Source organism: Suncus etruscus, chromosome 5 (assembly GCF_024139225.1).
Source record: "Suncus etruscus isolate mSunEtr1 chromosome 5, mSunEtr1.pri.cur, whole genome shotgun sequence".
Lineage (NCBI taxonomy): Eukaryota > Metazoa > Chordata > Mammalia > Eulipotyphla > Soricidae > Suncus > Suncus etruscus.
This window is the reverse complement of record NC_064852.1, coordinates 7121391-7144579: the sequence shown is the minus strand read 5'-3', so window position 1 is coordinate 7144579 and position 23189 is coordinate 7121391. Positions and strand designations below refer to the sequence as shown.

The following is a 23189-nucleotide window of genomic DNA, read 5'->3' as shown; positions in this document are numbered from 1 at the left end:
CCCTACCACTGTGCTGCCACTCTGGCCCCAAAGAACTTGGTAATTTAGAAGTATTTAATAGTCAAAGATGATCCTAGGCCTCATTTTTAGGAAGGAAGTTAGCCATAGAATAGTCACACACAGAAAATTCCTTTAGGGGTTGCAAGTATTTCAGAGGAAAAGTAGCCAGTGGACTATCTCATCACTTTCACAGTTACAGAAACTTGAGGCTGATTGAACAACCAAGTTTTAGATGTCCTTGCACAGAATCAGAGATTAAACCTCCATCTCCTCCACTGGGAAGCCATGTTGCTGTTTCTCCTTTCCTTCAGTGCCAGGGGATCCTAAAGTTATACTGATGGAACAGAGAAAGTCTTGTGCTGCCCCTTTCTCACCTCTAACCCTCAGATTTTATATGCATACTGGCTATTCCCTTGATTCTCCTCCAATAGCCAAGGAGAGAAAGGCTTTTTGGAGATTCAGCATTGGAAGCACTTTGCACTGACCCACTGGTATTCTGCTAATAGCAGTTATTATCTTCACACACATTATTAGGCAGCTCTGGGTTATTGGTCAAGGTAGTTTGGGGCTCCAACACATGCAAAACACCCTATGTTTTTAATTAAATTCTAGCAGGGGCTATTTTATTTTCCTCCCACCTGCCTGCTGTCATCATTCTCATGTTCTTCAGCCTGGTCCAGGGGTAGAATATGTATATGAATGTGGGTTGTGAGGAGGGGAGAGATGGGTATTTGGAAATGAAGTTGCAGACAGACTGCCTAACTTTCAAACCTGGTTCCATTGTTTACTTATTCATAAACTGAATCATGTTGAGAAATGTGTTTGCATGTTATAGAATGAGTCAGGAGCGGCACCTACCTACGCATCTTTCTATGTCAGCTCTTTGCTCTGACTATGTCTGATTTGGATATGAGAACCCTGGTGTTCAGAGCAGATTCTCTTTGTTTCTCTCTACTCCCAACGGAGTTCATCTCCACTCATTATTTCCTATGACCTAGATGCTAAATAATTAAAAAATTGCATCTCAAGTTTAGTTTCTCTTCTGGATGAGGATAGCCACTGGTTCTCTGTAATCTTCATAAGAATGGATATTAAACATAACCAGATTCTGCCCACCACTGTTCACTTCCATCAATGATTAAAGTTCCTCACATTCAAGTTCATTTTACAGTATCATTAACATTGAATTTCTCTTAACCAGCCTCTTCCCACCCCCCCCCCCACACACACTCTTACGCCTTCTTCTTCTAGGGTCTTTTTCATTTTCATCTGTGATGCATCCATCTGCTCAACCACTCAGGCAAAAAGCAGGAAGCCAAACTTGCCTGCCTTGCCTCCATAGCTTTCCTCATTCCCACATCAGTAAATTCTGTTGCCCTACCATGCCCTACCCCAAATCTGCCCAACTCTCACCTCTGTCTATGCTCTGTAGTCCCCCACCTGAGCTACTGAAAATACTTTGGAACTGATTTTCAACCCTCTGCCCTACCCATCAAAAATCTCTTTACAGCCCAGATGGAGTGGTCTTTTTCAAATACAAGGGAGTGAGATCAGAGTCCTCTTTTGCTCCAACCAGATTCTGGCTTCTCTTTCTTCTCACTTAGAGAAAATCCTAATTACTATCCTAGCGACTCACGAATTCCATTAACTGTATTCAGAGATCACAGTCTCTCTGTTAAGTATATGTACCATAACCTTTTCAAAAAGGTCTCTCTTGTCCAGCCTATATTTGGTAGAGACCCCTCCTGCTCACACCTTACTCTTCTGTCCTATGTTCACCCCTTGTGTGTATACAGGAGTCCAAATTAATTTGCTTGTAGACTGTCCCCCTTACTAGAATATAGCCCAGGAAAGCAGAGTTCAATGATCTTTGTTCACTGTTGCATTTTGGTTTTTTAGAGCAGTGGCTGGTTGTCACCCCTCCTTCCACTTCCTTTTTCCCTAAACTCTTCTTTTGGTATGTAAAAACCTACTAGGATTACAGAGCCTTTCCCAACCCTGGTGGGTGGAGTTCTGGATAATAAAGAAAGAGCCTGGCTTTGGACTCCAGAGAAAGCACATGGCACTTAGACAACACATGACAGAGAGAGCTGACTCCGGTGAGTATCTTTTCTGACTGCTGTGTATTATTTCTTCACTGCTACCAAGCTTCAACAGACCTGTTGGCCTGAGGGGTTAGAAACACGGTGCCTGAGGCAGCCTCACAAAACTCATGGTTAATTTTATATTTCCATTCTACAACTGATGTTTAGTAAATATTTGATAACTAGCCGGGATTGAATAAAGGTAAAATGGCTTCCAGTGTTGTCTGTCAGAGTCATTGCTACTATTATCATTCTGCTTTTCCTGGGACTAGGATCCTTTTAAATCTTTTTATTGACTCAAGACAATGAGATTTGTAAGATTTTTTTATTTTTGTTTATTTATTTTTTTGAAGTGACAAACCAGAAAGGTGAAATAACCCAGGTGATTACCAATAGCCTAAGAAGGCGTCATGTCTATTTCCCCAACCCAGCTTGCAAAATCTCTCTGGGATCCAGATCTCATCCTGGTGAGAATTTCACAAATTCTCTAAAAGCACTTACCGAATGGGACCCCACATCAGAATGTTCTTTGTGTCATTATTGAGGGTATTTTCTATGGAAACACTTTGCTAATGTTTACTCCTGACTGTTTTAAGGAATCATTCCTCATGGAGCTGAGGATCATGCAGGATGTCAAGGATGAAAATAAACCCAGTTCAACCGTATATAAGACAAGTGCCCCTACCTGCTCTACTATTTCTCTCTAAGCAATCAATTAGAAGAGAAATCACTAAGTACTGACAGGGGTGATGGTGAAAAATAATGTTTTATGTGAGAAATGTAAAAATAGTATTTGCTTTTATTTGCTTCAAATGATGTAAGTACTGAACAGAAATACAGGAAATGAATAGAAATGTGAGTTTCAGAGAGATAAGGAGGGAGAAAGTAATAGAAATAAATATGGAAGGGTGAGAGTGATAATACAGTGGGTAGGGTACTTACTTTGCATACAGCTTACCCAGATTCAATTCCTGGCACCCCATATGGTACCCCAAACCCTACTAATAGTGATTACTGAGCTCAGAGCCAGGAGTAAACCTTGAGCACTGCTATTTTAATATTTTTGCCCCAAAATCAAAGTAAGAAAAAGAATGAATAAATAAATAAATAAATAATTCTAGTTCTAGAATAATATTGGTCTAGGAGACTCTTAAGAGGACAGGTGATGAAATATAAATTAGTGACCAAGACAGACGGGGGCCTCCTCAATCTGACCCAAGTCCAGACAGGCTTCTTCCTAACTCTGGCCATTAACATTCATTTTCTGGAAGCATTCTTCATACATCAGTTGTTACTGTAAATTCATTCTCTATTTTCTTAACATACACATAGTTTGAAAAAGCCTTGGTAATTTTATTACCGAGGAAAGTCCTTCCCAGGGAGCTTGAAGTCTCCTACCAATACAATCATAAGGAAAAATAGTAGAGGTTCTGGAGAGATAATATAGTTGGTAGGCCCTTGCTTTTCATAGAGCCAATCCAGGTTCAATTCCTGGGCCACTAAGCCCCACCAAGAGAGTAAATCATGAGTGCAGAGCCAGGAGTAGTCCCTAAGCATTGCAGGATATGGATATGGCCCCAAAATAAAAAGAAAGGGAGAAATAAATTGAGAAGGAAAAAGGGAGGGAAGAAAGGAAGGAAGAAAGGAAGGAAGGAAGGAAGGAAGGAAGGAAGGAAGGAAGGAAGGAAGGAAGGAAGGAAGGAAGGAGGGAAGGAGGGGAGGGAGGGAGGGAAGGAGGGAGGGAGGGAAGGAGGGAGAGAAGGAAGGAAGGAAAGGAAGGAGGGAGGAATGAAGAGGTAGATTCAAGGATAGTTGCAATGTGTTATGGCATGTCCACCTTCCCAGGAATTTATCTGGTCCTTTTTTACTTACTTACCCCAGCTTTAAAATCTAACCAGACTTTACTTCAATGGAATTCAGTTCAGTCATATTTCCCCTTATGCCATAACCTTGAATAAAGTCTTCCTGTAAAATTGACATTATCTGGCACAATGTTTCTTTGCCAGTCACAGAATGAGCAGGATCTTAAATCCGAAAAGGACTTTAGGGCTGGGGAGTTTTCTCAAAGGGCTAGAGCCATGCCTTGTATCCCAAATTCTCAGGTAAGATCCCCAGCACGGCAAGGCCTCCTCCTTCTCAAAAAAAAAAAAAAAAAAAAAAAGACTTTTGGTAAAGTTAAATTAATCCAAATTAAATATTCATTTTAATGAATAATATAGTATCAATATTAGCTCATTCATTGTAACAAATGGACCAAGCTAAACTAATGATCCTAAGGGCAATTGATGTAGGATAAATGAGAATTCCATACAGTCTTTGCCATTCACATATAAATCGAAGTCATTTTAAAATTGAAAGCTTTATTTATAAAGATTCTTAACAGACGTGGAGAAGCATCAATTGGGAAGGAAAAAGAAAGGAGGGCAATCTATCTCCAGTTCTCTCACGCCTCAGGATAGCCAATTTTATGCTGGCTGAAAAAACACCTGCTCTTAAGATTTAGCCCCCAACCAAACTGAGATGTATTCAAATACAGTGTTTTCTTGTACTGTTGGGACCTGGGTTCTGAACAAGGAGGGACGCCATTTTGTAAAGGCCACATGGCAGGCTTCTTCTCAGGTTCTGAGCAGGGAGAGATGCCATTTTTTAAAAACCACATGGTGTAAGCCACATACTAGGTCTCCACAAGCCTATTTCCATTAGCACCGCCCCAAGCTACCTGGCCATAACCAGGTGGTCAATCGGGAAGGACAAGGAAGCAGTAGAAAGGTACCCCTAGACAATAGCCAAACATTTTAAGGATCATAAGAAAACTGGAACCGGGGCCGGAGAGATAGCATGGAGGTAAGGCATTTGCCTTTCATGCAGGAGGTCATCGGTTTGAATCCCGGCGCCCCATATGGTCCCCCGTGCCTGCCAGGAGCAATTTCTGAGCCTGGAGCCAGGAATAACCCCTGAGCACTGCCGGGTGTGACCCAAAAACCACAAAAAAAAAAAAAAAAAGAAAACTGGAACCTTCCAAGATTCCCTTCCCTAGTATATAATTATCTTCATGACCTTGGGTGGGGCTTTTTGGCAGACAGATTCAAGTATTAAGTTTTATTCCAGTTGTATGGTCTCCTTCGAGTCTGGACTCTAGCAGTATCTATATCAGCACTGAATCAGTTGTGCAAAGCTCCACCAGAGTGAAGAAGACCCAGGTAAGTCGGGCTCTGACTTATACTATGTGATTACAGGAAAGTGACTAAGTCTCTATGACACTCCACACCCGCACCTATAAATGATACTCGTTGATCCATTTTTACCAGATATTCTTGGTGATGCCAGTAATTACATCTGAGTGGGCAGAAACCTCTTAGCTATTGCTATGTTGCTTGTCTTTATGTTACACTACGCTATACCCAAAGCATAACACTGCACCACAACGTGATATCCCTTACTATTTAATTTCTCTTACTATGGAAAACTCAACCTGAATTTACTTTTTCCTTAAATTATCTTTTCCCTAAATCAACTTTTTACTAGTTCCTTAAAAAACAAACAAACAAAAAAACAAACAAAAAAAAAAAAAAAAGGAAGAAGAAGACTTAGATAGCATAACATCCAAGGGAAGTATATTCTATTCCTTTCATGAAAGTTTGACTTCCTTACTCAGCTTGTACCTCCAGAAGTTTGAATCACTTCTCAGCCTTTTGGCTAAGATCAAGTACAGAAGTTAGCATGTAGGACATATTCAATACACATATTGTTTATATCACAAAACCAAATAACTTGTTTCTATCTCTTTTGCAAATATATCTGCAAGAAACCTGTATAACCTTTGAGCTCATCTATCCCCATTGTTTTTTGTTTATTTGTTTTTGGGCCACAACCAGCTGTGCTCTGGGCCTTACCCACTGTACTTGCTCACTGCATACATTGCCTTACCCACTGCTCAGGCCCTGTTCTCATATTCTCATTGGTTGGGGCTTTACTACATCTTTATATGTCACTTAAGAATAAGAAGAAGGTAGGGGGCCGGAGAGATAGCACAGAGGTAAGGCGGTTGCCTTACATGCGGAAGGTCGCTGGTTCAAATCCTGGCATCCCATATGGTCCCCCGAGCCTGCCGGGGGTGATTTCTGAGCGTAGAGCCAGGAATAACCCCTGAGCATTGCTGGGTGTGACCCAAAAACCAAAAAAAAAAAAAAAAAAAAAAATTAAAAAAAAAAAGAATAAGAAGAAGGCCCGGAGAGATAGCACAGCGGCGTTTGCCTTGCAAGCAGCCGATCCAGGACCAAAGGTGGTTGGTTCGAATCCTGGTGTCCCATATGGTCGTGTCGTTTCTCCCCCCCCCCCCCCCTGCCTGCCAGGAGCTATTTCTGAGCAGACAGCCTGGAGTAACCCCTGAACATCGCCGGGTGTGGCCCAAAAACCAAAAAAAAAAAAAAAAGAATAAGAAAAGGGGCCAGAGGAGTAGCACAAGTGGTAGGGCTTTTGCCTTCCACACAACTAACCTAGGATAGACCACCATCGATCCCGAGACTTCCCATAGGGTCCCCCAATCCAGGAGTAATTTCTGAGCACATAGCCAGGGGTAACTCCTGAGTGTCACCGGTGTACCCCCTCCCTCCAAAAAAAGAATAAGAAACTTGAGGGCTGGAGGTACAGCAGGTAGGGCTTTTGCCTTGCTTGAAGTTGACCTGGGTTCAATTGTTGGCACCTCATATAGTCCCCTAAATTCTCCAGATCCTGAGTACAGAGCCAGGAGTAACTCCTGAGCATGGCTGGGTGTGGCCAAAACACCTAAGAAAATATAAACAGAAACTTGAGTGACCTCCCATAATATTTTAGTTTTCTAAACCATAAAATGACATGTTTAGATACTAATCTGCTTATCTTTTTCTTTCTTCCTACTCTAGGAAAGTGCTGAAACCAGTTCAAAGGGCATCAAGGTCATGCATGGCAAGCATCAGGCCCTTCCCAGAGAATGGAGAGCTGGCTGGTTCAGAGTTAGTTCTGTCATTGTGGTTAGAAACACCCTGAATTAATCAAGGATGGACTCGCCAAAAAGCCTGTAGCTTCAACTCCTGACTTATGTCTGCTAATTAACTGCCTGCTTAATGGGCTCCTTGGAGGATCTTATGAGACATAAAAATAAATGTTCATTTTGGACTCTTAAAAGCCACCTTCGAGGTATTCCACCAGATTATCATTAATAGTCACCATTCAGTGGTGAGGTTAGACTGGCCTTGCAGTTTTCTGTCTTCATTCACATCTAATAAACCGTGATCATATCTTTTATTAGAATTGGTATTAAATACATTTCCATTCAGGGCATCTCCCTGAAATGGAAATATTTCCTTAAAAATTAATTTTCTTGATACACAGGCATGGGCTTATTAATGCGAGTTGAGGATAGTTTTTTTTTTTTTTCTCGAAGGCACACACTGAAAGCAATGCCGGGAAACATGATTCTTACATGATCTCAAGGGTATCAAGAGGGGTTCAGTCGCACAGACTCACACAGAGTAGGTGGGAATCTTACAGAGGCTGGGATTCATGTTAGAAAAATAGCAGTAACATTTGCACAGGCCTTTATACTTTGCACAGCATTTTAGCCTGACTTTTCTCTTCACCTCTTCCTCCCTGTCATAATTCTCCTGTAATCTTAGTATGACTATGTCTCCTGATTTAGAGGGGTCTTGAAAGAACCAGAAATGGTCCCTTTGACTATACAATTTACACACCCCTTTTCAACCAGATACCCATTCTCTAGCAGGGTTTATTTTACAATCCTATCTTCTCAGAATTCTGAAGACACCTTGATGCCTCACTATATACCATAAGTATATACATACTATAAGACATGCCTGATCATAAGATGAACATAGATTTTAGAGTAGGAAAACAAGAAAAGAATATTCTAAAGCAAATGGTGTACTAAAATATTTAATAAGCCATAACAAACTAATATTTCAACCATGTTAAGTGATCAGAAGTCAACGTGACAACAATAGGACTGCGTGAAAAACAAAACTGTATTGGCACTACAGACAATGACTTGGATTGAATAAACTAGTTTGCTTGGAGCCTAGAGTTGGTCTTATGCCAGAAAACTTCAGGGGTAGTGGTCTCCTTCTATTTAGACCAAGGCTATTCCTTTCTATGACCCCCATATTTTGGTGGGCTTATGCAAAAAATATTTGTCACCGATTTTACTGTGCCCTTTTGACTAGCCCTTAAAAAAAAACCTCTTAAATTTTTTATGTTAACTTAAACAAATATGTATGTGCATGAATATATAAAAATACTATGCCTTCAAAGTTAAGAAGTCACATTAATCTCATGGCTTTAAGTTGCTTTGTGTACTGCTAAGAAATGTTATAATGCACTACAATCTGGGGACTTGTGGACAAAGTAATTGTACATGGGTTCTGCTTTATTTTTCTTAATGTTCTTTGACTGTAAGTTCAATATTGAGCAGTCAGCAAGGGGATTTCTTCTGAGAACTCTGTTTATGAGCGATTGTCCTTTCACTGTAAATTTACCTTGTCCTCTCTGCATCATTGTTCTCATAATTAAAAATAAAATATTAAAAAAAAAGAATCATTATGCTGGGGCGAGAGATAGCATGGAGGAAAGGCATTTGCCTTGCATGCAAGAAGGTTGGTGGTTGGAATCCCGGCCATCCCATATGGTCCCCCAGTCTGCCAGGAGCGATTTCTGATCATAGAACCAGGAGTAACCCCTGAGTGCAGCCAATTGTGACACCCCCCCCCAAATAAAAAAATCATTGTACTGGGTTGGAAAGATAGCACAGTGGTAGGGTGTTTGCATTGCATGAAGCCAACACAGGACGGACCCTGGTTCGACTCCCGGCATTGCATATGGTTCCCTGAGTCGGCCAGCAGCAATTTCTGAGCATAGAGCCAGGAATAGCATCACAAGATGTGACCCCAAAACAGAAAACGAACGAACAAAAAGAATCATTATGCTGAGTACAGAGCCAGGAGTAACCCTTGAGTGTTCTGGGTATGACCCAGAACCCCCCCCCCCCAAAAAAGGAATTAATATGACTGTCATTAACAAATGTACAGAGTTTAAGTTGCGAGTACTTTTCTAGTCTTCTGGGAACCCCAAGAATTCCTCAGCCTCAGGTGACATTCACTCCATAAGATGCACAGACATTTTCTCCCAACTTTTTTTGGGGAAAAAAAAGTGCATATTATGATACAAAAAAAATACAGTAGACCCTCTGTGCTTTTCCCCACATCATTAACAACTTGTACATTCTCCACATCTCAGCCAGCCTCTCTACCAGGTAGTCAGGTAGTCACCCCTGCCTCTCTCCTACCCAGAGGATGAGTAGTGCCTCAGTGCAGGGACTTGAACTGTCTCCTTCACCTCTCTTCCTCCAGTGCTTACTACCTACACCTTGGATGCCCAAAGAAATTTGTTAAATAACAAGTGAGAACAAGTGAGGGGAAGCCTGGACCAGCATCTTGGACCTCGAGATCAGTCCTTTGGCATCATCCTACTCTCTTCTGTAATTAAGAAAACACAATAACTCTAACAAATGACTTCCTTCAGAGGTGATTCCTACAGAGAGTAATAGGCCAACTTTGCCTTATCATAATGCTCATATTGTAAAATTTTAGTGCGGTGGACTCCATTAATTAAGGTTTGATCACACTTGGCCAGGGGCTGGCTGGGCTGGCTTGTACCTTTGGAGTGTTTATTTCTAAAAAAGAGATTGCTAAGCACATTAGTACATTAGCAGTGTAAACAAGATCACTGGGGGAAATGGCAGAAGATACTTAGGAGAACAAACTGCCTGGAGTCACTTTGGAAGCACCCATTATGAACAAACAATCACGGTGCTAATTACAATTGCTCTGCTAATTACAATTACTGTGCTAATTACAATCTATCCTTATCTGTTGCTCAGGTTCCCTCTGGACTTTTCCTTCTGAGCTCTAAGAACAGCCTGAGTTACTGCCTGCACTGGACTATAATGCGATGTCAGTGCCTGAAAAATCATCTCTATTTTGGATGCCTTGATTATGCAGAGAGGTTTCCCTGTTCCTGAAAAAGACCAGAGTCAAGGATTTCATTGCCAGAAAATAGAAGTGCAATGGTGAGGAGGTGGAGAAGGGAGTGGGGGAAGGAAAGGAAGATGTCGAAGAAGAGAGAGGGAGGAGAAAAAGGAGAAGGAATAGGTGAAGAAGAGGGGGTGAGGGGAAGAGAGAGTGGAAGAGAAGAAGTGGGGAGAGTGGAGAGGAAGAGGTGAGCTAGGGAGGGGAAAGGAGGGAGAGTGATTGAGGAGTAAAAGTGGGGCAGATGAGGGGAGGAGGATGAAACGGAAAAAAGGAAGAGAGGAAAAGGGAGAAGTGGGAAGAGAGAAAAAGAAAGACCAGAAAGAAAAATGAAACAGTCCTAGTAGCTTTTGTTCACTGGAGAAATTTCAACTTGTGCTATGTACTGATGCCTTGAGAGTTGAGGGGTGGATGCCAGATAGAGTGCTTAATCTATAGTCCTTCTAATCCAATCACTTTTAATCTGATCTGATGTGATCATTTCTAATCTGAACACACACACATACACACAGACACACATACACACACTCCAAAAGGTATCCAATCACGTATAAATTATGGAGTGACTAGGATGGGAATAACAGATAAACGGAAGCAGAGTCCTTCTACCTTTCTTTCTCCCTTCCCTCTCCCTCTCTCCCATTCCCTCTCCTGCTTCTCCTCCCTCTTTCTCTCCTTTCCCTTTCTATTTTTCTCTCCTCTCATTCTCCCTCCTCTTCCTCTTCCTCTCTCCCCTTCTCTCTCTCTTCTCCCTCTCCTACTCTATCCATCCCCGTCCTTCTGCCCCCCCTCCCTCTTCCTCTTCCTCCCTCATCACTTGCAGATATCTCTTCACCTCTTCACCTTCAGATATCTGGACAGAAGAATAAGGTAGGGCTCGAGTGCCCAGGCAGGGCTACAGAATCAGGTTAGGCTCACATGCCTGGACAGAAGCAGAATGAGGTTCAATTTATAAGCCTAGATTAAAGAAAAAATCAGGCAGGGCTAGAACTTGGACTTAAGAAAGGATTGAAGAATTTGGCAGACACAAATACTCAGACAGTGATAAATTACTTGAACACAGGAATTTCACCCATGTGCACATCATGAGGGCCCTGGACTAAAAAAAGTCAAGATGACAGAGAATCACTGGGGTTCAGTCCTAAGAAAACACAGCAAGAAGATTACAGACAAGGAAAATGTACACTGGAGAGAAAATTGTGGAAGGGCAAGACCAGGCCAATGTAACTAGATGAGAGCTGAACAAGACCAGAAAGAAGAGAAGGAGAGGGGGAGGAGGAGGAAGAGCAAAATACATGGGGTACCCAGACTTATTTATTTGAACTGTGTAATAAACTTGGACTTTTAAGCATCTACATTTCATATATTAATCTCTTATATAATTCCTATGAACTCACTAGTCTAGGAATTCCATTTTCACATTACCAATTTTGTATTATTTTTTTTTGTTTGTTTCGTTTTTGGGTCACACCCAGTGGTGCTCAGGAGTTACTTTCAGATCTGTGCTCAGAAATTCTCCTGGCAGGCTAATAGTGCCTGGGATGTCAGGGATCAAACCTGGGTTAGTCCCAGGTTGACCATGTGCAAGGCAAATCACTGTGGGCCATAGCGATAACACAGCGGTAGGGTGTTTGCCTTGCATGAGGCCGATCTAGGATGGACCTTGGTTCGAACCCCCAGCATCCCATATGGTCCCCCAAGCCAGGAGTAGATTCCTGAGAGCATAGTGAGGAGTAACTTCTGAGTATCACAAGGTATGCTCCTCTAAAAAAAAAAGACATAAAAATTCTTACTTTAGATAGGGGCATCATGGATAAATAGCCACTATTGTTCCCGTCCAGTATAATTTGTTTAACTTACCAAATGACCATTTTGATATATTTAAACTTGAATATTGTGAATAAAATTTTTAAAAGAAAGTGACTGTTTTCTCTCTTCTCTTACTATAATAAGGAAGATAGGTTTATTTCAAATAGATTGCAATTTTCTATCAAATTCACAAAGACCCCTCCACCGCTCCATCCTGGCATAGAGATAAATTAAAAATAAAAGGCATCCTTCCTGTAATGTGTGCCAGTCTCACTGGTGTAAGATGATATCTCATTGTTTTTGTGGTCAGAATGTTCCTTATAGAAATGATAGTCTGTAAACCATATTGCCAATAACCAAACAAAGAAACAAAAAGAGGGCATCTTTTACCATGTCTTAATATTATTTTCTTTGTATCCCCAATTAGACTGGTAGGTATTGATAGCATGGGTCTTATATTTCAGTTGCTTAAGAAAAACAAAAGCTTCACCCCAGCACATGTCCCCTCCCTAATAAATTTCTAGCAATGTTTCAGAAGTTTGTCTTCTACCTTTGTCTTTGGTTAACCAGAAGCAAAACTTTCTTATAGTAAGTATTTTGTGCATTATTCATTAGAGGCTGGAGTTGAGAGCAGAGAGAAGTTGGCCCTGATTCTGGCACTGGACACAGAGCCAAGTATACCTGCTTCCCTCATTGGCTTGATTACTCGGTGTCCCCACCCTCACCCCACTTTTACTTTGGTCAGCAAAAACAGTCAGACAGAAAGATGTAGAGAATGAACCTGGGTTCCATTATGCAGCCAGGGATCTGGCTGCTGCAAAGTCACAAAGACCCTATGTCAGGTATCCCTTCCCCCAAGGCCTTTACCTAAACCTCTTTTGAGATGTTAATCCCAGCTGGATGATGAAACCAACCCACACCTGGGTTGGAGGGATATTTTGAATAAAGAATAAGAGAGTTTGCCTGGGGGAGGGGGAGGAACATCAAGAGGCAGAAAGCCAGAACAGCAGCAAGGGAGACAGGCAGAGCTCCTGAGAGAAAGACAGGAGTTAGGCAAACATGGCGCAGACGCTCAAGGTGGAGAGAAGCCATGAGGGAATAAAGTGAGCAGACTCTGATGAAACTTTAACTGACTGCTTGTGAATTATTTCTCTACCATTATCCTAGATCTTCAGACTCAACCAAAAAGGCTGGAGATGCCATGCTGTGCTGAGGGAGGCCTCAACCAACAAGTGGACTTTATATTTGAATTAACAAACCTACACTAGGCCCCCTGGGGGGAGACTCACCTGGAACTTCGTGGCCCTCTCCACCCACTGGCATTGGGACAACTTGGTTTCTATTTTTCAAACAGGCAACTGAAAGAATAATTCTCCAGTTTCAAGCATAGCCTGGGCTCACATTGGATTTAATGTTCATTTTATTTAAAACAATGATGTTTGTTCAAAACTGGAACCCAGGTGCTCATTTGAAACATACTACTAAATCATGACCTTTTGGTTAGTATTGGGCATATTACCATTTGAAAAGTACTGAACTGTTTCAAGTGCACTGAGTTCTGACTAGAAGAAGACATATAAAAATTCTTACTTTAGATAGGGGCGTCATGGATAAAGAATGATGTTGAACTATTATTTACATTCCTGCTTTTTAAGAATGATAGAGATGATTGAAGCAGAAGCACATGCAAGTGTACATATCTGGAGTTTAGGCTTCAGAGTGATGAAGAGGAAGGCCGTAAGTATTTACTCATCATATACTATGATGAATTTGAACAACACACCTCACTTCTCTAACTTAGCTTTTATTTTTATTTTTTTTTCATTTTTTTTGTTTGTTTTGTATATGGGCCACACACAGCAGAGCTCAGGGTTTATTCCTGGCTCTGTGCTCAGAAATAATTCTGGTCAGGCTCCAAGGACCATAAGGGATGCTGAAGATTGAACCAGCTGCATGCACCCTACCCACTGTGCTATCACTCTGGCCCCTAAGCACCATGTTTTACAAAACTTGTAAGAGCCTGGTTTCATGCACACATTGAACATGAACTGAGTAATATCAGGAACAAGGAACAGATGAGGCTTTAATTCTAGGACCTGATAATTAGCCACCAAGTCAAGAGATCCCCAACATGCCTCGCTTACGTGGCCTATTCATGAAAATTTACATACCCAATGAAAAAATGATGGTGAAGCCTTCTCCTAGCTCTAGCTGATTCTTAGAATTATATGAGTAGAAAAGGCTGTATGAAGCTATTGGCAATGAGGATGCATGGAAAGAAGGAAGTCATCTGACTGGAATCCTCAACTTGTCTTCTTAGCCCTGACAAGACCATAATTTATAGAAGCCACAGACATAAGAAAGGGGAAGCAGCCAAAAATGATACTGCAGGCAGGAATGAAAAGCAGGATCTGAGGGCAGATGGTACAACATGGACACAGTGGCCTTGAGTCCTGCAGAAGATGTCAGAAAACCTTAAAAACCAGAGAAGAAATTCTTTGCAATCACTCAACAAATCAGGATTCCAGGAAATTTTGCCCTTCAATCTTGCAATGCAATATCCAACTTTTGTCCTCGTCTACTTTCATGATTATCCGGTGGCCCCCTGAAGTATAACACCTACAGTTGTATCTCCAGGTGATAAGTTAATCATTTTGCCAAGATAAAAAATATAACTGAGAGATAGCACAGCAGCATTTGCCTTGCAAGCAGCCGATCCAGGACCAAAGGTGGTTGGTTTGAATCCCGGTGTTCCATATGGTCCCCCGTGCCTGCCAGGAGCTATTTCTGAGCAGACAGCCAGGAATAACCCCTGAGCACCACTGGGTGTGACCCAAAAACCAATATATATATATATATATATATATATATATATATATATATATATATATATATATATATATATATATATATATATATATATGAATAAAGAGACTTGGGAATGACCTTGAAGAGAAGCTAAGGCCAACCCAACCTTCCTTTGCTTCCTTTTATTAGAACTAAAATCACTGTAGCATTTATATCAATTCCAGGTGTGTGGGAAGAAACAGCCTCCAAACCTGCTCTGCCATTCTCTCAATACAGAACTTTGGCCTTGGTGTTTCCATTTGTACATTGTGGGCGGTGAGTTCCATGCCTTGACATTTTCAAAGTTAATACAGTGCAACCCAACAAATGGTGGTTTGTGAGTCTGGTTCATTTCCTATTTATAAGATTTTAGGTACTGTCCTTCAACTTTGTGAGCCCCTAGAATCTTATCTAGAGAAATCTAGTTTTGTACAAACTGATCTTTGAAATACTTGGTTCTATGGTTCTTGGAGAATTGAAGATTCCACATCCCTGCTCAATCTTTTAGGGAGTGCAGTGAGCATACATTTTATTATATTGAGAACAACGTGAATTCCAAGTCTTTCACAGTTGTATTTCAGGCATATAGTGACAGTGAACTCGGGCCATTCTCACCATCTGTGTTGTCGTTGACTTTGGTTTGGGTATTTAGGTTCGGCCATTCTTTATTTCCACTTAAGAGCATACATTTTCATTAAGTCTATAACATCACCTCCAGGAAAATTAATGAGAGCCAAGCATCTTTTTTGCTACACTAGAATTCATAGAAACCCATGCACATGATACTTCATCAGCCAGATTCACAAACATCAGAACGAGAAAAGGTCCCCTGTGACTCTGCGCCAGGCATGTGTTTGAACAGCACGTAAGCCCTCCTGTGTGCTTCATTCTGAATCTAAGCAGACATATGGAAAATTCCTACTTTCAGTGGGATTTTCATGTATAATAATCATGGTGAGCTATTGTTTGCTTCTGTGCTCTTTGTGCGGAGGATAATAAGAGTTGAGATCTCAAATCATAAGTTTTGACATTGCTCTGCTGGTTGTTACCAAGACATAACCTAATGAACTATGGCATACATTTATTTCCTTCTCACTTCCCTGATTTCTTTTCATTTTATCCACCCACCCTACCTTCATTTTTCGTAAAACTAAGTCATTAAAGAGAATTTTACAAGTAGAACTGAAAAAATTGAATGCAAAGTAAAAATACTGGGGAGATAGTAGGAGGATCAAGGTGATTGCCTTGCATGAGACTGCTCTTGGCACACTAAATAGTACCCCAAACAACCTTGGAAGTAGCCCCAGGGTCCAACCTGCACCCCCGATCAAAATTTCTAAAGTATTTGATATTGAGGCTGGCATATATGAACATTATTAAAGGGACAAAAAGAAGGAAATGCTGGGATAGGGAATAAAAAGGAAAGGAATGATTCAGAAGTGCTTTCACTGTGAAGCATCTCCCAGGGAGGCACTAGAAAAAACACAGCTTTCAGATCACTAAGTAAAATGGGAATTGGCTGCAGGGCAAGTGGGTGCTACCCAGGAAAGCCAGCTTTCTTCAGTTTTTGTAAGAGACCCTGTCTGTCTCTGGGGTATCAGTGGGCAGTGCCTCATCCTTAAATCCCACACCTTACCCCAAACCATCCTCCTTGGTTGTGCAACCTGTGTAAGTAATAAAAGACTAGATTGTAAAGCACCTTTCTGGTAAAGCTCTCCTGAGCTCCTTATCCTTTGTAGGTCATTCCTGAAGTACTATGATCACATTTCTGCTGCTGGCACTTCATTTCCTTTTTTGATGAGGTTTTTGCAAAAGGACCATTCTAGATCTGACTTTACTTAGCCTTGCCTGTCCAAGGAACATTTCCTCACATTTATTTTCCAGACTTCTTAATCAGAGTTCTTGACTGATACTTATCTAAATTCCTACAATCTATAAGCCACATTGACCTAAAAGGAATGAGGTGGGATGAAAGAGGATGGGAAAGGGACAAGGCTAAAAAAAAAAACAAAACAAAAAATCCCATCAAATACCACCCCACTGCTGAGGCATTTGTCTCTGTCCATGAGCTAAATGAATGAACATTGAGATCCATCTTGATAGGGAATTAAGACCACCATATTTCATGGGAAAAAGGTCAGAGAAGCGAAGTTTAACATCACTTGAGGGGTTTGGGATCTTAGAGGTATCTTTGTCTATGTGCTTGCATCAAATCTGGTGTGTTCTCAAGCCCCAGGTTTATTCAGGTCCATATGAACCCCAGTCCTCACATCAGCTCTCTCCAGGCTCTATCCATCTTTTATGGCCACTGTCCTTTCCTCTTGTCAATCACATTTCCTATGACTTTTACAGGAGAATTGGGTCTCCTTCCTCTATTTTGGTAGGTCTCTCCTCTTACTTATTTCCCACTTTTCATCATTGGTAGGTTACACATTATTTTACCTAAAACAAAGATCATCCCTGTTTCCTTTGTATATTTGTTTACAACTTGGATTTTCCCTCAAACAGAGATTGTCTTTCTTGTAAACCTGGGTGAGACTGCCTCAGGATAACCTGAGCTATCTGTCCTTACTGCCCAACCCAGGGGTGGTCTCTGTACTCAATAAAAATGGCATTTCTGGCAGGCAGTTTGCTCTCCAAAAAAGGTAGAAGTCTACCAAATTATAAATGTTTCACCCTCAGTCTGGTTTGATTTATTTCATGCCAGATCCTAAGTCAGACTCGTCCACCTGGGCGTGGAGAGTCGAGGTAATTTTACACATTATCTCTCTCCTGAACTCTTTAGTCGCATCACTGCTTGATGATTCTTTAACTCTCTGTTTTTGAATCCTTGTCTCTACTACTTCCAGCTCATATCTCCCCCATCTTCACCCCTCAAAGATTTGTCTCAGACTGTGACTGTTCCTCATGCTCACTCTGTCAACTACCATCTTCATCTTCCATATGGTAGGTAAATCTCTGACCTGGCAGGCCTTGGTCACCATGTCTTCAATATCAACCACACCAGAGACAACCTGCAGCCTGCAACAGTTTCTGAGGTAAGGCCCAAGTTCCTGTAGAATTAGCCATAGGGGTAACTTCTACCCAAGTTCTCTGCTTTGTTAGGAATCTGGCACCTTCCCCCCAGCCTCTATTTCTCTCCCTGTCTTTAGAGAGCAAAGACTGAATAGTGGTTCCTCTCACACCAGCTATTGTGTGAAACATAGAAGTTGCATGCCTCACAACAGAACCAGAGGCTGATAGCATACTGGAGAAGAGCCACAAACTCTACCCTTCTTTCACAGTGGGGCCCCAAGTCATGGTGTGCACTGAGCACATTGTAACTTCCTGACCTCAGTTTCTCCATGTGTGCTTGGAGAACAAAGGGTGAGGGCCGAATTAGCTTGCTCTTTCCATGTGAACTGAGTTTGGAATATTTAAAAGTCATGCTTTTTTGTAAATGGAAATCCAGGCTGCTCTTTGAGAGAGTGAAAATAAGTGCTGAGGTCTGTCTCCCCTCAGGCGTAGGGAGCTGGGCAGGGTAGGGAGGGGAGTTGAGTGGCTGTATAGCTGTCACCTAGGAGGTGAAGGCCGCTGGAGCTGGCAGAGTTTGAAATCCCAGGCCAGGTTGCTGTCAGGAAATGAGGCATATGGCTATATGTCTGGGATGGTGCCTGCTGGCTACTCTGGAGGGTTGGCCCTGAAGTAATTTAGAGGAGAGAGGGGAAAAAAAGGCAGAGGTGGTGGGTGAGGTATGCCAGTAGCCTTTGATGCTGAAACATGGGAGTCAAGCCTCCTGCTTCCTGGAGGACAGAGGAGCCACAGCCATCAGGATCAGAGGTTGGGAAGAGAGGCCTTTGCTACTCAAAAGCCTCCTGCCTTTGGGAGTCGAAAGGTAGCTTTCCACCTTGACTTTTCTTTTATTTATTTTGTTTGTTTTGGGGCCATCCCAGGTGATAGTCCTGGCTCTGTCCTCAGGAATTACTTCTGGCACTACTCAGGAGACCATATGAGATTTTAGGGATTGGACTTGGGTTGGCAACATGCCAAACAAATGCCCTACTTACTGCATTGGGTCACATACTAAATTAGCACTGGGTCATGTGCCAAGTCAGCTCTGGCCTGACAGCTGACTCAGCACATGGCTTTTTCAGATCTGATTCTAGAAAAGAAACTAGATTGGTGTCTTGGGATAATTGAGAAGAAATTGTAATTAAAGAGTAGATAGAGAGTGTCTGAAATGAGAGATGCTAAATCCAATGATGGCCATTTGGGAGGTCCTGGAGTCTAGAGATGGTCAGTAACAAACATGCTCTGCTTACTGTCTAGCAAACCCTGAGGCAACCCCGCTGGAGGTCTGTGGGGCCACTCATGCTCCCTTCTTTTCTGTTCCATAAAAACAAACTAACCAGTAATTGGATAGTGGATGGGCTTTTCCCAATTGATAGTTTTTATTTATTTTTGCACCATTCCTGGAGGTGCTGGAATACCAGATTGATGTGTGGAGTGAAGGGAGCAAGTTTCTATTCCAACTCCTTGCTCCAAAAATCCATTTAATATATTGTTCTCAGATAGACAGCACATTGGGTATTACATTGATAAGAACAGATACTACACTTGATCTTAGCCAATAGGTAAAAAAATAAGCAGTTGGTTTATAGGGTTTAATTCTAGTATATATGTCTTCATCCTTAAGATTTTCTCAATAATGACTTCTTTTTGACTAGCTTATTTGGTTTCAAGAATACCATCTGTAGTATGTAGAACTTATAAGATAAGGGTGACGATTAGGTTATCAGAAAGGTTCCTACAAGTTATAGGTTATTCATAGATGCAGGGAATTGTTACCCTTTTTTCTAAGCATCAGCTGGACTTGTCTCCATGAGTAGATCCTGGCAGAGACCCCAACTATTCAGACAATTCAAGATGGAAGGATGGACCATCAAAAACATAGTGTTCACTATATCATGAGAATTCCTGATGGGGCTGATGGTCTGATGACCTAAAGACCTTGAAGTGGGCCCACACTCTCTTCCAGACTCACTGGAATGGGAAAGTAAACCCAAAAATCTAATAGATCAGTAATCATGGTGAGTTCTGTAGTGACTTTCCTTGTGCTCTTAAACCTATTTTCTCCCATTTGTAAATGAGATCCTGGTATTCTAAAAAGCCCCATTCAGGATCTAATATCTTACTCCTCAGTTTAGATTGCTTTATTTTTTTTTTCAATAAGCTAATCATCACAGAGGCCAAGAGAAACTCTTATATTTGATCTTGCATTGCACTCCAGCCACTTTCAACACATGCTGTAAAAACCAGGCATCTTAGAACATGGAAGCTATGTAAATGTCAGACTTACTGTCATATACTAAAATATCCCTTCATCAAGATTAGGCAATAGGGGCCAGAGTTATAGCACAGCGGTAAGGCGTTTGCCTTGCATGCGGCCAACTCAGGACTGACTGAGGTTTGAATCCTGGCATCCCATATGGTTCGCCGAGCCTGCCAGGAACAATTTCTGAGCGCAGAGCCAGAAGTAACACCTGAGTGCCACCGGGTGTGACCCAAAAAACAAACAAACAAATCAGGCAATAGGATGATGCTTGTCATAGGAGAGCATGCTCTATGAAAATTTGTTTTCCTAACCTTACATCCTTTTCCTCTTAGCCAAGGAAATGGACTACTGGCAGGTTTGTAGATGTTTAGAAAATGTTATGGAAATTGCTCTCCTTGGATATTATCCCTCTTAAAGACACAGTCCTTTGCTCAAATTTTAATGTTCATTTCACAGGCCTGGACTTTGGAGAAGCCTATAATCATTTCTAGTTCTTTCTAAAGGCTTCCCCTGAGAACTCATTGGAAACTACCAGCATTCCTTGGAACACTACTTTGAAAATTAATTTTTCATATATGGTTTTTCAATTATGCGTGTCATCTTGCAAGTTTATACAATTTCTTTCTCAAAGGCAAGAGAAATTTCTCATTTTTCTCCTAGATTTTATGCACTCTTTCTCTCATGATGCTAGCTCAAGACAGAATTTTATAAACTATCAACACTATAAAAAATCAGCATGTACAGTCTTGTAAGGGGTTAGTTCATCCAGACTGTCCTTAAATATTTTCTACAGTTTTTTTTTCCCCAAAAAAGTAGAATTCAGTTTGATTTAGCATCTGAGTCATAGAAAGAAGTTTTGCTGAGATTTGGAGCACTCAATTTTGCTAGTAAATGGCTCTGGGGTTTCTAGTCACTTCTCTTGCCCTTGAAACATTCTTTAATCTTACCCTTTGGTTGTTCCTTCTCCTTGAATCTTGCCTATTAGACTTCAAAACTTTCTCCCCACATCCCTTTTCCTTTCCACGATGTTTCCAGCATACTGGGCAATACTGCCAAAACCCACTTGAGGCTTCCACTTAGATACCTAACTAATCCCCTTCATCCCAACTTCCCTCTGCTACCCTTATGGAAATCCATCTCCCATGCAGCCACAACTGAAAAATATAATGCAAATAAGACACATCCTCTTCTTTTACTTATATAAAAGAACTTCCATTTCCAAGAGTTTGCAAGACCCATGTAAACTGTTACCACTCACTGCCCTGAATCTTCCCGATTCCGCATTGTTCAATCAGTGGTCCTCAAACTATGGCCCACGGGCCACATATTGTATTTGTATCTGTTTTGTTTCTTCATTGCAAAATAAGATCTATGCAGTGTGCATAAGAATCCGTTCATAAGTTTTGTTTTTACTATAGTCAGACCCTCCAATGGTCTGAGGGACAGTGAACTGGCCCGCTGTTGAAAAAGTTTGAGGACCCCTGTATAGTTGACTTCAATCTCACCCATCTTTAACTCTTGATGCCATCAAATTAAAACACCTGTCTCCACTTTCAACATCTTAAATATTAACTCCCACTCATATTTCATGTATTGCTTAAGTAACACTTCATCTGATAAGTAGACACATTGATTCCAAAGTCTTGGTACTATCTTCTTACCTTACAGATCCACCCCCACAGTCTGCTCAATAAATCCAACTGTATTTTTTTGGAGGAGGTACATCTCACATATTCAGGGTTTAGTTCAGGCTCTAGTCTTAGGGATCATTCCTATTAAGGTTTAGTTCACATCTAGTTCAAAGGATTGAACCCAGGTCATCTGCATGCAAGACAAGCAGGCGTCTTACCAACTGTACTATCTCTCCAACCCCTAATTGTTTTTCCTGAACCTTGTCTTTTTCACTTCATGGTCTCTACAACTGACCAATTAAATATATAAGATCACACACAATATCTAAACCATAAGGTCTGGAAGCATATTTAATCATGCATTTCAGTCTGTTCTCATGAAACATAGCATGAAATCTAGAGCACAGCAGATGCTCAAAGAACATGTGATAATGACCAAAAATATGGTGTTATGTGCTATATAATAAAATTCTATAGGATTTGGGGGGAGTGTTTTAGGGCTATACCTGACGCAGTACTCAGGGATCATAGATCACTAAAGGTTATGCTCAGGGGACAATATGTGGTGATTAAGCCTGGGACACTTACATGCAAGGCAAGCACTAACCAGCTGTACTATCTCTTTGTAAATTGAAGGCTCAGGATTTTAATTTTCTTTCCTGATACAGAGATAAAATCTCTTGGGATTTCCTCTGTAATAAGAGTACTGTATAAGGTATTTTTCTTTTCTTTTCTTTCCTTTTCTTTTTTCTTTTTGGTTTTTGGGTCATACCCAGCAGCACTCAGGGGTTACTCCTGGCTCTAAGCTCAGAAATCGCTCTTGGCAGGCTCCGGGGACCATATGGGATGCCAGGATTTGAATCATAGTCCTTCTGCATGCAAGGCAAATGCACTACCTTCATGCTATCTCTCTGGCCCCATGTATAAGATATTTTTCTATCTTAATAAAGTGGCCTGGTTAATCACCTAAGAATGGGGACTGAGGGCCATAAAACAATGAGATGATAGGAGTTTAGAGCTTGTAGTCTCCACCAATTCCATCTCCATGGAAAAGAGAGGGGCTAAAGTTATTTTGAGGGGGCACACCTGGTGGCACTCTGGGGTTATGCCTGGCTCTGTGCTCAGAATTTGCTCCTGGCAGGCTCAGGGGATCATATGCAATGCCGGGATTCGAACCACCATCCATCCTGGATCGGCTGCATACAAGGCAAATGCCCCACTGCTGTGCTATCACTCCAGCTCTGATGGGTGATAGTCTGATTCAATGATCTATTACCAATGATATATTCAAGCATGTTGATGTAATGGATTTAATTAAAAACCCCAAAAGAACTGGAGTCAAAGAGCTTCTGGGTTAGTGAAGCAGACAGAGATTTAGGAACAATGATTTACCATGGGACTCCATGCCCTTTCCTCATACCATTCC

General features: G+C 41.4%; 1 protein-coding gene and 1 non-coding gene across 4 annotated transcripts in view; both read right to left on the bottom strand.

Annotated features, from left to right (window-relative positions):
• Nucleotides 1-23189, bottom strand: part of ASTN2 (astrotactin 2) — a 1116661-nt gene that overhangs the window by 369772 nt on the left and 723700 nt on the right. The gene's annotated exons all lie outside the window — the stretch shown is intronic.
• Nucleotides 19254-19444, bottom strand: LOC126010341 (U2 spliceosomal RNA). Its single transcript, XR_007496413.1, has one exon. It is a non-coding gene; the product is annotated as a U2 spliceosomal RNA (small nuclear RNA).